The 15595-nt window shown below is 42.6% G+C and overlaps 1 pseudogene; it reads left to right on the forward strand.

Annotated features, from left to right (window-relative positions):
- Positions 1-14571, forward strand: part of LOC129378940 (disco-interacting protein 2 homolog C-like) — a 36740-nt pseudogene extending 22169 nt beyond the window's left edge.
- Positions 14572-15595: the final 1024 nt, after the last annotated feature.

The following is a 15595-nucleotide window of genomic DNA, read 5'->3' on the forward strand; positions in this document are numbered from 1 at the left end:
AGCCTGCTGTCTCTGCTGGGTTCTTCCAGGTGTTCCGGTCAGCAGTCGAGTGTCGGCGAAGATCCAGCAGCTCGTCAACACGCTGAAGCAGCCCCGCAGGCCGCCGCTGCGCGAGTTCTTCGTCGACGACTTCGATGAGCTTTTGGAGGGTTAGACGCCGCCGTTATGTCTGCATCACTTCCTGCCTGTCGGTCCTTCCTCACTTTTTACTCTCAGTTCAGCTGCAACGTGTTTCATTTCCAGGAGAGTTATTACTAAAAAAAGTCTAATTTTATTCCCGACTTCTGGCTCCTTCTGACAGAATCCAGACTCGCTCCCAGTCGAGATGAGATGAAGTCAGATCGCTGTTCTCTGTTAATGCCGAGTCGTGATTCTTAAACTTCTGCACGGTTTTCTATGAGTTTCCGTGGTGAATAGTTGCCATAGAAACATTTATGTCATCGCGAGAACCTTAAAGCTGCAGACGAAAATACAAATATGGAAAGATTTAATTCCTTCCTTAGATCCTTACTAACTTCCTTCCTCATTCCACTTCTTTGATTCCTTCGTATCCTTTATTTCTCTTTTGTTCATTCCTTTTCTTCCATGTTTCCTTCTATGATTCCTTCCTTCTTTCTTCCCATCCTTTTCCTCGTTCTTGTGTGTTTTTTCATCTGTTCCTTGTCTTTTCTCCTTTATGTTCTTTCTCTCCATTCCTTCCTTTTGCACCTCTTTCTGTCCTTGCTTCTTTCTCCTCCACTTCTTTCCTTCCTTGTTTCATTTCCTTCCTTGTGTCCTTTCTTCATTGCTTGTCTGGTTCATTTTTCTCCTTGTACTCTCTCTTCCCCTTCTCTCCATTTCTTTTTTCTGTTTTTTTTATATTTGTGTTTTTTTTTTCATCTCCTTCCTTCTTCCCTTCCTGCGATCCTCCTTCCTCTTTCTCTCTTCCATCCTTCCTTCCTTGTTTCCTTTAAGACGTTCTCGTCTGTCAGAGTTTATTTTAAAGTTTTCTGTCTGCAGAGATTCATAATGAACTTTAATGTTTTACAAATGAACATGAAGGAGTCATGTGAGGGAATAAAAACCCCGACGTTCTGGCAGAACGGCGATCGTTCATAAAGTTTCACTCATGGTTGATATTAATATCAAACTTTATGGTTGATATTATGTTTTTACATCTTCCTGGAGAATTTTTTGGTTTAATTTCCTTCTAAAAATCCACAATGAATGCGTCTCCATACAGTTAATGAAGGTCAGAAAGCCGTAGATGGAGACTAAATGTTAACAGAACATCAGAGATGAAGATGACCTTTGACCTGTGCCACTCTGAGGCGTAATGCTCGGTTTGCTCAGACTTCACCATCTGTCCTGCTTGTCCATTTTCAGTCAGCAGCCATTGACTGTCTTCCAGTTCCTCATTTATACAAGAAGGATCCAAATACATGAAGCAATGAAACAAATTAATCAATTATTGAAATAACCATCAACCGGTTTAGTAATCGATTAATCATTAACTGAAATATCCAGACTCTTGAAAGACCATTTAAGAATAGATTTTGTGCAAAGAATGTTTAAACTTTAGATTTCAGAGAAGAAAAACTTTATCTGTAAATATGTTTATGTTGTGTTTAATTTGTAAACCAGGAATAATTTTCTTTCCACTTCAAAATGATTTCAAATGAAATTGAAATCCATTAAAATCTGCTTCGCCTCGTTGCCGTCAGTAACTGCAGCCATGTTGGTTTTGCAGCAGCGAAACGTTACGACACTCAGAGCGTCTCTGCTTCCCCTCCAGTCCAGCAGCCGGACCCCAACCAGCCGCGGCCGGAGGGGCGGAGATGATGCCGGTGAGGGGGGAGCCGCTGGGCGTGGTCACCAACTGGCCTCCGTCCCTGGAGGCGGCGCTGCAGCGCTGGGGCACCATCTCCCCCAAAGCGCCCTGCCTCACCAGCCTGGACACGGCGGGGAAACCCCTCTACGTCCTCACATACGGTGAGCCGACGCTCTGCGGGCCTGGCGCTCACAGCCACGCTGCAAAACCACGAAATCTAAAATACCTTAATATACCTGAAAGAGGACTAAATTAACTTACAGCTTAATTTGTGGGAATATGTCATATTGTTTATTAAGTATCATAAAAAAAAACCTTTCATAATTAGAATTTTGATTAATCGTTGTCTTGATGAATTTCAGTTGAAGCAATTTTTTCTAACTTTTACAAAAATATGTTTTTCTTCCATATTTGTTTCAACTGTCACCAAGTGATGACAGTTTATGAGACGGATAATCTGTGAAAGCGTTGATCTCCTCCACCTTCTGGCTGAGCTACTGCTGCAGTCTGAAGACCGGAAACAGCCAGTCAGCGTCAGGAGGCGGGTCTTATCGCTGCCAATCATCGGCTAGATTTGCTAAGGATGCTGATTATATCACCCAATCCTACTTATCAGTAACTTTTCAGCAAAGATTGAGAGCTTATTGTTATTTAAAGTCAGTAATTTTCTAATACTGATGAAAAGTGCCGGTTCTCCAAACCTGGGTTTTGTTTTTTGACCAAACATCTTTAATTTGGCTTCATGTGTCAAAATGTTGCAGCAGCAGCTGGTTGGACTTGATGATTATCAAATAATCAGGATCATTTAGTCTTATAAATGGCATTAAGCATTGAGGGTGTTCTTAGTTTCTCCCGGCTGACGCTCTATCAGTCTATTAGGAGCTGAATCAATCGATGGCACTTTCTTCTTCCAGACCTTTTTTAGAGAACAAAGATTCTCATTCTGACTTCCTGTGGACCTTTTCCAACTCCTACTCTCTGTGCTGCCCCCTGCAGGGAAGCTGTGGTCGCGCAGCATCAAGCTGGCCTACAACATCCTCCACAAACTGGGCAGCAAACAGGAGCCCATGGTGCGGCCGGGCGATCGGGTGAGTCACCTCCGACCCCTCGCAGCTTCCTCTTTCTGCCTGTCAGACACCGGCTCCTTCATGAAATCTGCTCATCAGACGTCATCTGACATATTGGCTTCTATAAAAATACATCTACGATCCGTTCAGCCAGATCGACTCGCTGTTCTGTTGACCTAAGTAACACCGTCTGTAAGACAAGAAATAAAGCAAATGTGAAACTGAGTGCAGACAGAATCTCATCGGTTCAATCTGACTAAAAAAGACTTTTAAAGTTCAAATGTTTTCATGTCCTTTAAACCTTTGGACTTCCATTTATTCTGGGGTGTTTTGACGTAAATTTAGCAAAGATCAGAAGAGAAGAGTGGCAGCCATGTGTATTATTTACAAAATAGAATAGGCTGATCACGTTTAGTGACTGTGCAGATGTTTGAGGTAGAACTAGGCTTTGACTAGGCCATTCCAACAAATGCTTTGATTTAAACAATTCTTATTTCCTTCAGTATTTTCCTTCCAGTATTTTTGTCTGGTTTCTAGAGCAAATGAAACAAAACCAATAACTTACCAATAACATGGAATCTTGTTTCAGGTCAATAATTCCTTTATTGATGGAAAAAGTTTTAATTCCACTGGTGGATTATTTCACTTATAACATGAAAAAACGTCTTTACGAAATAAAGTTTCACAAGACAGAAATACTTGAGAATATTTTGTGTTTTTGCAGTTTTGGTTTCGTCTGTTTGCGTTGCTGGTTAAACCAGGCCTCTCTGCTGTTCTCTGTGTCCTGCAGGTGGCGTTGGTGTTTCCTAACAACGACCCGGTGGCCTTCATGGTGGCCTTCTACGGCTGCCTGCTGGCTGAGGTGGTTCCTGTTCCCATCGAGGTGCCGCTGAGTCGCAAAGTAAGTCAGCCAGCCAATCAGAGACGCTCCTTCTTCTTCTTCTTCTTGGCTCTTTGAGCTCCTCGTTTTGCTCCCAGCTGGAGGTCAGGTGATGTGTGACGTTAATCCCCTCCGACTCGTCCTGTCAGCGTTTCACCTCTGACCTCCTGCTGGATGTGTTTCTGTCCTGTCGGTGATGATGGGAAAACTACTTCGGATCGTCGGTCTTATCTGCTTTTGGCAACGAGTATTCCTGAGAAGTTAATCCGGTCTGAACCGGGAGCAGCGGGAGGAGAAACATGTGTCTGTTCGCCCCCCGCCTGTTTTGGGACACGGGTCATGTAGTTGACCTCTGAGGTGTGAACCGGTTTGAGGCCTGTCTGTCCTCTGACAGCAGCTTCTATCTGGAAACATGTCCGTTCTGCCGGTTTACTGAGTCTCCAGCTGCCAGCCGTGCTTCGGCACGCCGAGTCCTCTAATCTGGGAGCCAACACCGAGACGTGCTGCCTGTCACGGTTGGCATGGTTACACTCTGATTACTTGCTGCAGTAAGAAATGTCTTGCTGCGCGCTGTCCACCCTCTCTTAACCCCCAGCCAGCAGCCTGTGTTTCTGCTGCAGGGTTTAAGATGTCGTTGCAGCTCAAGCATCAGTTTATTTGCACACTGTAGATAAATTTATAACGCACAAATCTGGCTTTTCCTCCTCATGTCCATTTAGTTTCCTTTGAGATCAGATCTGATGAGTCCAGTTATGATTGAAACAAAAGAGAAGAAAATATCCTATAGACGTTTTCATGCAACATTTACAATCAGATTTATTGACGACACTGCAAAAACACAAAGTCTTCTCAACTAGTTTGTCTCGTTTCTAGTTTGCAGATTTTCTAGAAAACACAAAACTAACTTATACATAACTTTACAGCAAGATAAAGGAGCTTTTTTAAAAGTTATTAATTTCTTAATATTGTTGGAGAACTTCTAGTTCCACTGGCAGATTATTTCACTGAGAACATAGAAAATAAATGTCTTATTATCAGTGGAATAATCTGCACAACCAGACCAAAAATATTTGGTAAGATTTTGTGTTTTTACAGTGTAAGATTGTGCAAACAAGAAACATTAGGTACAAATATGTAATTTCATAACATTTATTTATTTTGCAAATGGTGCTCTGCAGCGCTGACTTTTACTTTAAGCATGTCCAGCATGTGTAGGGTCTGCAGAGATGTCAGCTGCTCTGTTTTGTGACCCTAAATTTGGATGAAGGGAAGGTCAGCCCTGACTTCTCTCTCCCAGTTGGAGGTCAGGTGACCTGATGGATGATTTGAGTTCAGCAGAAAATAAAGGAATTTTAAGATTATTCCTGGAACTGGACAGCACGTCCTGGATGACATCATCAGCTGTTAGCTAGCTGCTAATCCTCCTCCTTTGTTTTTGCTGCGCCTCATTAAATCTGTCTGGCCGTTTGGTTAGAATGACGGATGGTTTGAACTTCCTTCTTTTCAGCTCCGTGGGATTTGGGGTCGTAGTTCAGGAGCTAGTTGAGCTTTTGAGATGCTAATCAGCGGCTCCCAGTTTGTGAAACAATGCCTCGTTGCCATGGTTACCCATCATAAAAACTGTCTGAAAGTAAAAACGTAAGATCAGGAATCCTTCCAGCTTCACAGCGTCCAAACCCAGAGGGAATAATTGTCCAAACATTTAATGATCCAACATGAAAAATGATGAATAAAAGAAAAAAGAATAAATCAGAGCAAATGTAGCAGATTTGCTGCCAAAGAGCCGCGCTGTTCTAGAAATGTCGGACATTTTACTTTTTATCCTCAAATGAACTGGAAAACATGTCATATTTTCTGTATTTGTGAGGGGAAATCAGTTTATTCTGGTCTCCAACCGACTGATTGGTGCGTCTCCAAAAGCATTCAGACCCTTTATCTCACACATAAGTTGTTGATTTAAATGGTGACTGTCGTTTCCTGCTTCCCTCTGTCGTCCAATAGGATGCCGGCAGCCAGCAGATCGGGTTTTTATTGGGCAGCTGCGGCGTTACTGTGGCGCTGACCAGCGATGCCTGTCATAAGGTCTCCCAAAGAGCGCAACAGGAGAGATCCCGCAGTTCAAAGGTTGGAGTGCAGGTCATTAATCATGGCTGACACTGCGCTCAGCAGGAATTTACATGTTAGCGCCCCCTGCAGGATGGCCCAAGCTGCTGTGGTTCGTAACAGAGTCCAAGCATCTGTCCAAGCCTCCCAGAGACTGGTTCCCCCACATCAAGGACGCAAACAACGACACGGCGTACATAGAGGTGAGCTTCCAGACGGACCTGGGTCAGAACCGGCAGCTCCCTGTTTGGGTCAGAACCGGCAGCTCCCTGTTTGGGTCAGAACCGGCAGCTCCCTGGTTGGGTCAGAACCGGCAGCTCCCTGGTTGGGTCAGAACCGGCAGCTCCCTGTTCGGGTCAGAACCGGCTGTCCTCTGTCAGATGCAATGAAACCTGCACAGCTTCAAGTTTTATAGTAATTCAATATTTAATAAAAAACCAACAAAAAAAATGTATGGCACTAATTCAGTTAAAGAGTGTCACGTTATGCATCTTAAATACACACAGTGATAAAAGAAACTAATAGAAAAAGCTTTTACTGTTTTAAAATTTCACAGAAGCTCGTTATGGAATTCTGTTTGCCAACGGGAGATAAATCCCCAAGCAATCCTGTGGAAAGTTTAGTTGAAGGAAGATCTGTGGTAGAAAAAAGATGCACAAACAACAAAAAATAACCACAAATTGGATAGAGCTAGGAAGCAAAACCCATTTAAGAGTCTGAGGGAGATTCACAAAACAACATTCACAGATCATTTCACCTAAAACATGTGAAACTGTCTTTCTATACATGGAATAATCTGGAATAGAACGAGTCCTGAGGAATTACTGATTTGCGAGGATTTCCGGATAAGAATGAAACATTTCTGACAGAAGATCTACAGCAGAATGAAGGACACATTCATCTGATTTACATTTAAACTGCGTGACGTTTCAGATTAAAGCTAAAGATTTTGCTAGCTTGTCGCTGAAAGCTCCGTCTGCTGTTTCCCTGTCAGTATAAAACCTGTAAGGACGGCAGCGTTCTGGGCGTCACCGTAACGAGGATCGCTCTGCTAACACACTGCCAGGCTCTCACCCAGTCCTGCAGCTACACCGAGGGTATCCTCACACACACACACACACACACACACACACACACACACACACACACACACACACACACACACACACACAGCAGTTCCTCCTGCTCTGATGGAGGGTTAACCCTTTCTCCTCCTCTGTCCAGCTGAAACCATAGTGAACGTCTTGGACTTTAAGAAGGACGTGGGCTTGTGGCACGGCATCCTGACGGTGAGAACACACACCAGACGGTTTTCTGTTCCTCTCAGAAATACTTCCAACATGAAGCAGAATGTGAAAACATCAGAAATCTTACATTTACTGCATGTATTGTCCAGACATGTATATATATTTATATAACGAACTGTTTAATTGTAATTAGAGGGGATGAACAATCATTATTTTTTTAAATTCACCAAATCACACCAACAATAATTGATTATTGCTATTATATATCGTATCCAACAATAATCACTAATCATGTGATGGTTTGTCCAGTTTTATGGTTCCACACTCTGACTCCACTTACTAATGCAAAAACTTTATTCTAGCAGTTCTTAATTTGCATGTTTTAAACTTTGACTCACATATAAATATGTTTTATTCTTTTCCAGTAATTGTTTATTTTTGGTTTTGTAAAGTATTGGAGCTTCTGTAGTTTCACTGACAATTTGAATTATTTAGATTTTACAAACCGTGTTTCTGCATGTCCCATCGTACGGATTACGATTATTGCTCTTAATGCCTGTAGTGTAGTTTCTGTAACTATTACCCTGGATTAGAATAGAGTGAGATTAATGATCAGCAGAGTAATGTGATGTAATCTGTGACCGAGCTGGATTTGTTGAACAGGTGCTTTGGACGTACCTGTTGTGGTTTCCAGTTGAGTTTATTGTCAATAATGACGCTGAGAAATTTGTCTAGAAGTTTATCTTAGAAATCTTAAATTGCGTATTTAGCTAGGAAATAAGCAGGAGCTGGTGTGTGTGTGTGTGTGTGTGTGTGTGTGTGTGTGTGTGTGTGTGTGTGTGTGTGTGTGTGTGTGTGTGTTTGCAGAGTGTGATGAACATGATGCATGTGATCAGCGTGCCGTACTCCCTGATGAAGGTCAACCCTCTGTCGTGGATTCAGAAGGTCTGCCAGTACAAAGGTCAGCCTCCGTCTCCCGGCTCTCCTCTCCTTCCTGTCAGGCAGATTTAGACGTTAACTCCCTGCATGTGCGCTTCCACCTGCAGCCAAGGTGGCCTGCGTCAAGTCCAGAGACATGCACTGGGCTCTGGTGGCCCACAAGGACCAGAAAGACATCAACCTGAGCTCGCTGCGGATGCTGCTGGTGGCCGACGGTTCCAATCCCTGTAAGCTGCTGCTCTGCTTCTCTGCTGCTGGGAGATGGAGGAAGCGGGTCAGGACAGAACGTCTCTGTGTGGACAAGTCAAGTCTGAGAACCTGGAGGAAGAAACAGAAATCAGATCAACAAACATCTGGTTAAAAATGAGACATAAAATCTGTGATTATCTTAAACTGGAGCTGCAGCAACAATAGTTTTAGTAAAAAGTTATTTTAGTGAACAAATATTCAGACGGTTTATGATATTCTAGTAATTTATTGATTATAGAATAATCGGTTAGTCTGCCGATTAATTGGTTCGTCTGATTAATTGATTATTTTGATGATTAATCTGTTGTCCAATGATTAATCAGTTAGTTTGCTGATTACTAAATTATTATGATGATTAATTGATTATTCTGACTATTAATTGATTAGCCTGGCAATTAACGGTTTAGTCTGAGGCTTAATGGATTTTTTGATTAATTGATTAGTTTTATAATTAGTTAATTAGCCTGACGATTAATCAACGATTGATCTGATAAAAATAGATCAAAATAGGTTTTGATTCAAATTGATGCAGAATTCATGTGTCTTTGTTTTTATTTTTCTCTGAGTGTTTGTGGATGATCCTGTGTTTTAGGGTCCATCTCCTCCTGTGACGCCTTCCTCAACGTTTCAGACCAAAGGGCTGAGGGCAGAGGTCATCTGTCCCTGCGCCAGCTCGCCTGAGGCCTTGACGGTCGCCATCAGGAGGTAAACACGCTGCGTCGGGAATCTGAACACATGAAGCTTGCTTCACGTTCCTCTGGCATGCAAACACATCCACAGACTGAAAACCTGGTGAAGAAGGCAGAGTTTTCCAGATTTTGTACTACAGTTGATCATTTTCAAATAATCTGAAAATATCAGGAAGATTGCGCTGCAAAAACACAGAATCGTCCAGAATCGTCTAGTTTATAATGTAAATGTCTTCATACAATTGAAATAAGAACAACTTAGAAGCAACTTTTCAGCAAGAGATAGGAGCTTATTATGAGTAAATAATTCCTTACAATTGATTTAAAAAAACAACTAGATCCACTGAGATGTTATTTCACTTATAACTAGTTCTTTTCATCGACATTAAGGAATTATTCATTTAAGCAAACTACTATATATTGATGAAAGTAATTTAGTTTAGTCTGTTTCCAAATGTCCTAAAATATTTGCACTAGAAACTAGACAAAAACATTTGGAAAGGTTTTGTGTTTTTGCAGTGTGAATAAAAATGTACTCCACACTTTTCAGCTTTTTATTTGACCAGTCTTTTAAATTTTGCAATCAAACACGTTTATGCTGAACGGCTGCATTCAGCCAGCAGCTGATGGGTGTGTATGTGTCTGTGTGTGTGTGTGTGTCTGGGTGTGCGTGTGTGTGCATGCGGTGTGTGTGTGTGTGTGCATGCGGTGTGTGTGTGTGTGTGCATGCGGTGTGTGTGTGTGTGTGCATGCGGTGTGTGTGTGTGTGTGCATGCGGTGTGTGTGTGTGCATGCGGTGTGTGTGTGTGTGCAGGCCGGTGGAGGACAGCAGCCAGCCTCCGGGCCGCGGCGTCCTGTCCATGCAGGGTCTGAGCTACGGCGTGGTGCGGGTGGACACGGAGGAGCGTCTGTCTGTCCTCACCGTTCAGGACGTCGGCACCGTCACACCAGGAGGTAACGGCTTCCTGCTGCTTTCTTTCCATTTATCCTTCCTGCTTTTCCTTCTTTGTTATAGTTTTTTTTGTATCATTAGTTCTTTCTGTTTCCTTCTATGTTTTTTCCTTCTTGCTTTGTGATTCCTTCCTTTTGTCCTTCTTTTATTCCTTCCTGGTTTCCTTCCCTCTTTTGTTTCATCCTTCTCTCCTTCTTTCCTTTCTTGTGTGTTTTAATTCCTTCCTTTTCTATCTCCTTGTTTCCTTCCTTGTTCCTCTCTTGCATCCTTCATCCTTCCTTCTCTCAGCCTCCATTTCATTCAAGAAACTCCAGATTCATAGAAAACTTTACTGATTTATTTTCTCTTACTTTGTTTGTTGTCCTTCACAAAATGTTCATGTTTAGATGCAAAAATATCTTTGGAAAGTTTTGGGATTGTCTTGTAAACTCTAATATTAATGCTGACTGGATTACTGTAACTTTTTTATGTTAATAAATGTGAAGCAGCAGAATCTGAGCCGTGTGAAGAGTTAAACTATCAGCTGTCAGAGTTTCATGCTCTGCAGGGCAGAGAATCCATTAAGTCCATTAAACTGTTGAATTAGTCGGAGGGCGTATGAATGTGTGGCCTCTCCTCTTAATCATTGTCCATTTTTCTGGGGCTCGCTCTCTCCACTCATCACTGCTCTCCCTGTGGAAGTTCAGAAAAACGCAGAAACCAGAGTTAATCAAAGCTGCCATCCGTCCTGAGCAGCAGGCTTCACTCTCTGGGTTTTACCTGATGAACAGTTCATCTTCTGAGTCATTATGGCTGAACAGCAACACGGATTGATTCAGGTTCTTCTAAATAATAAAGAAAAATGTGCAGCAGTCATTTGTTGAGACCCAAACATCAGACTGGAGACCAGGTTCGGTAGAAAGAGAGAAAAGAAAAACTATAAATCATGCAAATGGAAATTATTGAGCTTGTTTTAGCTTAATTGATTTATTGTGACAGGAAACTTCTGTCCAATCAGAACGTCTCAGGGGTCTTCAACATGCGGCTCTGGAGCCACCTGTGGCTCGTTGGTCCTTCCATGACAAACAGGACTAATTCCACTGGCAGATTATTTCATCTATAATGAGACACTTTTCCTTTGTTAATCTGAAATAATGTGGCATTTTCATTAATATTAAGAAATGATTTACTTAAAACAAACTACTACATTTTCCTGAAGTTTCATCTGATTTCAATCAGTATTTCAAAATATTTTGTGTTTTTGCATTAAAAGTACAATAATCACTCTTTCCATTAACCAGCAAGTGAATAATATTAATCTTTCATTTGATTAAAGCCTCTCTGGGTCTTGCGTGATGCTGATCGCTCTCAGCTTTAACTCAGTTCTGGTTCTGTTGGTACACAGACATCAGCCTTAACTCAGACTAGAACGGCCTATTAAAGCTGCTGCAGGCTGCAGACGCCTGGTCCACTTTCAGAACCAGGTGCTGGCCGTTAACCGCTGGCCGTGTGTCCTCATTCCCGTCCCAGGCCTGGTGTGCGTGGTGAAGCCCGAGGGCGTCCCTCAGCTCTGCCAGACGGACGAGATCGGTGAACTCTGCGTCTGCTCCGTCGCCACTGGAACGTCCTACTACGGCCTGACGGAATGACCAAGAACACCTTCGAGGTGAGGCGCTGCAGGACGCAGCTCTGCACAAACCCAAACCTGCTGCAGGTGTTCAACCTGCAGAAGGAAGCACTGGATGTTCATATTTCATAAAACAACGTTTGAGGAAACAAACTCAGAATTTAAACAGATCTGATGTCCGATTTTAATCTTTCTTGCTCTCTTTTCTAAATAACAGAATTCAAAACGTGTCTTTTATTCCAGCCGTCGTCTGTGACGAAGTATTAAGGCCTGAATACAAGAGACAATATTACCAGAAAACTAGTTTTTAATGAAAGATGACTGGAATAATATTTTTTTTGTTTTGTTTTATTATAAAATTTCCACTTAGTTTTGCTGATATTACAACTTTATTTTTGTAATATTATGATTTTATTCTGGTAATAAAAAACTTAACCTGGCTGTTGTATTTCATTGTGTAGTTGATCTGAATTCAAATGTAAGTAATTATAAGCTGTAAAAATCCAGATTTTCCTAAAAATAAATCTTCAAACACCAAAAATCAATGAATCAATAAAACTGATTTATTTATTATATTTATTTATTGGCCACTAAGAATCAAAAGTTTCAGTTTTGATATTTTAGACCTTGAAAATGTTGGTTGTTGATTAGAAATGATTAAACCTGACGTCTGGTTTCAGGCTCCCTGCTTTTCCACCAGCAGTTTGAATTTTTTCTGCTCTCCGCCTCCGGGCTGCACACCTGGCTGGTTGCCACGGTGACGCTGTCTCCTGTACCCGCAGGTGTACCCGGCGAGCGCCGGCGGCGGCCTCATCAGCGAGTACGCCTTCGTGCGGACCGGCCTGCTGGGCTTCATCGGACCCGGCGGCCTGGCCTTCATCACGGGGAAAATGGACGGCCTCATCATGGTGAGCGGGCGGCGGCACAACGCCGACGACATCGTCGCCACGGCGCTGGCGGTGGAGCCCATGAAGTTCGTCTACAGGGGCCGGTGAGTGGAGCCCCCACCCGGAGCGCCGTCACTCCCTGCTGTCGCGGTGATGAATGAGCCGCGCCCGCCGCATTATGAATCTAATGAAGTCGAGCGACGGCGGATGAATCGGGACGCAGCAAAACGGAGAAACTTAATTGCATCCAAAGCCGCTGAGCAGGAAATTCATCTTTTACCCGACAGGCTGTGATGAGGCTCACTGCAGCGATTCCACGTTTCAGCTGCAGGAACCCACAGTTGGTCCGCATTAACTTGGGCTCAAACAATTAATCGTGATTAATCTATATAATATTGAACTTTTATAGTTATGAGTTAATGATAACTGGAGCATAGAAACTCTAAAAAAGCTTTTATTTCACTCAGCAGATCAGAATCAACGTAAAGTCAAGCAGATTTCAACATGTTGGTGTTAGGAAGATATTTCTAACGCAGATGAATCTTCTGATGATCACTAAAGGAATATTGCTGCATTTAGGCTCAGTGTTTATTTTCCTAGTATTTTTTATGTTTAATATTGAATAAAAAGCCTTAGTGATTAAATACAGCTTGCAGAATACGGCAGTTTTTATTAGTTTATCGTTAGACTAATCAATAATTATAATAATGTCATAATAATTAATTGTCAGTAGAATATTTGATTGTCAGATGAATTGATTGTTCGTGAGAATAATTGATAAATTAATAGATTAATCATACAAATCAATTAATCATCAGAATAATTGTCAGAAAAATTGATTAATCGTTATAATAATTAATTAACTATCCAAGAAGTGTTTAGAAACTCCTTCATCTGGACTCATTTTTTAATGCAATTATGCTTTTCTATATTTATTGTTACATAAGTTGAATAATTTGGCACATGAAGCCAAACGATGCTTTAAATAGGAGCTGCAAAAACAAATGAGATGGATTATCCGTGCCGACACCTGATGGTTTCGTCCAGGACAATATGAACTACTGCTGATGTCGGTGACTGGTCCTGGAGGTCCGTCCTGACCTCTGACCCGATGCTTCGGTCCGGCGCCGACCGTGTTTGCGTTCTCTGCAGGATCGCCGTGTTCTCCGTGACGGTGCTGAGAGACGAGCGCATCGTGGTGGTGGCCGAGCAGAGGCCCGACTCCACGGAGGAGGACAGCTTCCAGTGGATGAGCCGGGTGCTGCAGGTATGGGACGCCTGCACTGCCAAAACTAAATGTTAACAACTCCTTTGCTCTAGTTTCTACTGCAAATAGAAAACAAAACTAACATAAAAATAACTTTCCAACAATATAAATAAGCTTATTTTCAGTCAGTCTATGAATATAGATGCAAAAAGGACAAGATTATTTCACTTAGCAGAAAAAATGATTAGCCAAGTGATCTGCCTGTGGAATTAGCAGCTCTTTATCCATACTAGAAATTACAGATTTAAAATAAGCTCCTACATCTTGGTATTTGCAAGACTGGAAACTAGAAACAGTGTGGTTTGCACGGATCTTTCAGAACTTCAGAAACTGTCAGTGACGGTTCAGTTTTTTATGTCGGGTTGCCAGAGCAACAGTGAGGCCTACTCGTCTGTTATTCATCGCTCCTCAGAATTGGAGGTAATAAGTTTTATTGATAGGAAATGGATTGAAACGACAGATTTTGTGGGATCTGCTCCTCTTCAGGCCATCGACAGCATTCACGGCGTAGGCGTGTTCTGCCTGGCTCTGGTTCCGGCCAACACGCTCCCCAAGACGCCGCTGGGCGGCATCCACCTGTCGGAGATCAAGCAGCTGTACCTGGAGGGGGGCTGCACCCCTGCAACGTCCTGATGTGCCCCCACACCTGCGTCACCAACCTGCCCAAACCGCGGCAGAAGCAGCCAGGTGAGACTCGCCTGTTCCCGGTCGGGCCGGTTCAAAAAAGCCGGAGCCGATCCGGGTCGTGATCCCGGTTCCGTCCGTGTGCCGCAGAGATCGGACCCGCCTCCGTGATGGTGGGGAACCTGGTGTCGGGGAAGAGGATAGCCCAGGCCAGCGGTAGAGACCTGGGGCAGACCGACGACAACGACCAGGTGAGAAGATCCAAACCTGGAAACATTCGGATCCATTCAGGAAAACTTCGTTTCAGTTCCAGCAAATATTGAAGAAAAACTTTCTGCCGGTTCCTCGATAAATAAAAATCACATTTCAGCCGACCTCCATCTCTACTGAAAAAACATCAGGAGAAAGTTTAACAGATTTATTATTGAAAAAACTGCTAATGACTCCACAAATACAGAAAAACCTTCCAGGTTCAGCAGTTAAAAGTGAGCACTTTATTTGTACTAAAAACCTCCCGTGTTTTATAGATTCTAGCATTTCTTTTATTTATTCTGTTGTTATGAAACTGGAGCTGCAGGATGTCATTACATGTTGCCTCTGCATGAGCTTCAGGTTTTCTGTCATGACGATCTGCATCAGCTTTTCGCTTAAAGTCCATTTATTTATTTTAGGCTAAAAATATCACTGGCATGTAAAGCCTGGTTCCTTATTATTAAAGCCTCAGACATTTCAGCCATATTTTTACTAAAACAAGATGAAATGCATCAAAAATCTTGTTTGGCAGCAGAAAAATGATGCAGTTTTGCTGAATCAGTCCACCTTGATGAACTGATTGATGAACGTGTGATTGAGATTTCTGCAGATCAGATGCTAAACGTTCTGCTGTGCTGGTTTTGTTTCTGCCTTTCTGAGCCGTCGGACAAAAGTTCAGAACTGCTTTTCTTCTGTTTCTGACTGAATCACTTGAATTTCAGGACAACTAGGAGTCCATCAGATTCAACACCCTGATGTATTGATTAGTGTCAGCAGCTCTGGTGACTCAGGCTCCATTTGAGACTGAGATGTGTTTAAAGACGCCCTGCAGTCCTGCTCCGGTGCTTTATGGCTCCTGTTAAACGCTGATGCTCCAATAATTAGACAGAAATGCTCAGTTCTGCATCTCTGCTGCAGTTTGAACAGGAAATGCTGAAGAACTTCAGTTTTGGTCTCGTTGAACTCGTCTGATGTTGGTCTTTGTTTCCAGTTTCTGTTCCTGTCAGAAATCCTGCAGTGGCG

This window comes from Poeciliopsis prolifica, unplaced genomic scaffold (assembly GCF_027474105.1).
Source record: "Poeciliopsis prolifica strain line A6 unplaced genomic scaffold, Auburn_PproV2 SCAFFOLD054, whole genome shotgun sequence".
NCBI classification, from domain to species: Eukaryota; Metazoa; Chordata; class Actinopteri; order Cyprinodontiformes; family Poeciliidae; genus Poeciliopsis; species Poeciliopsis prolifica.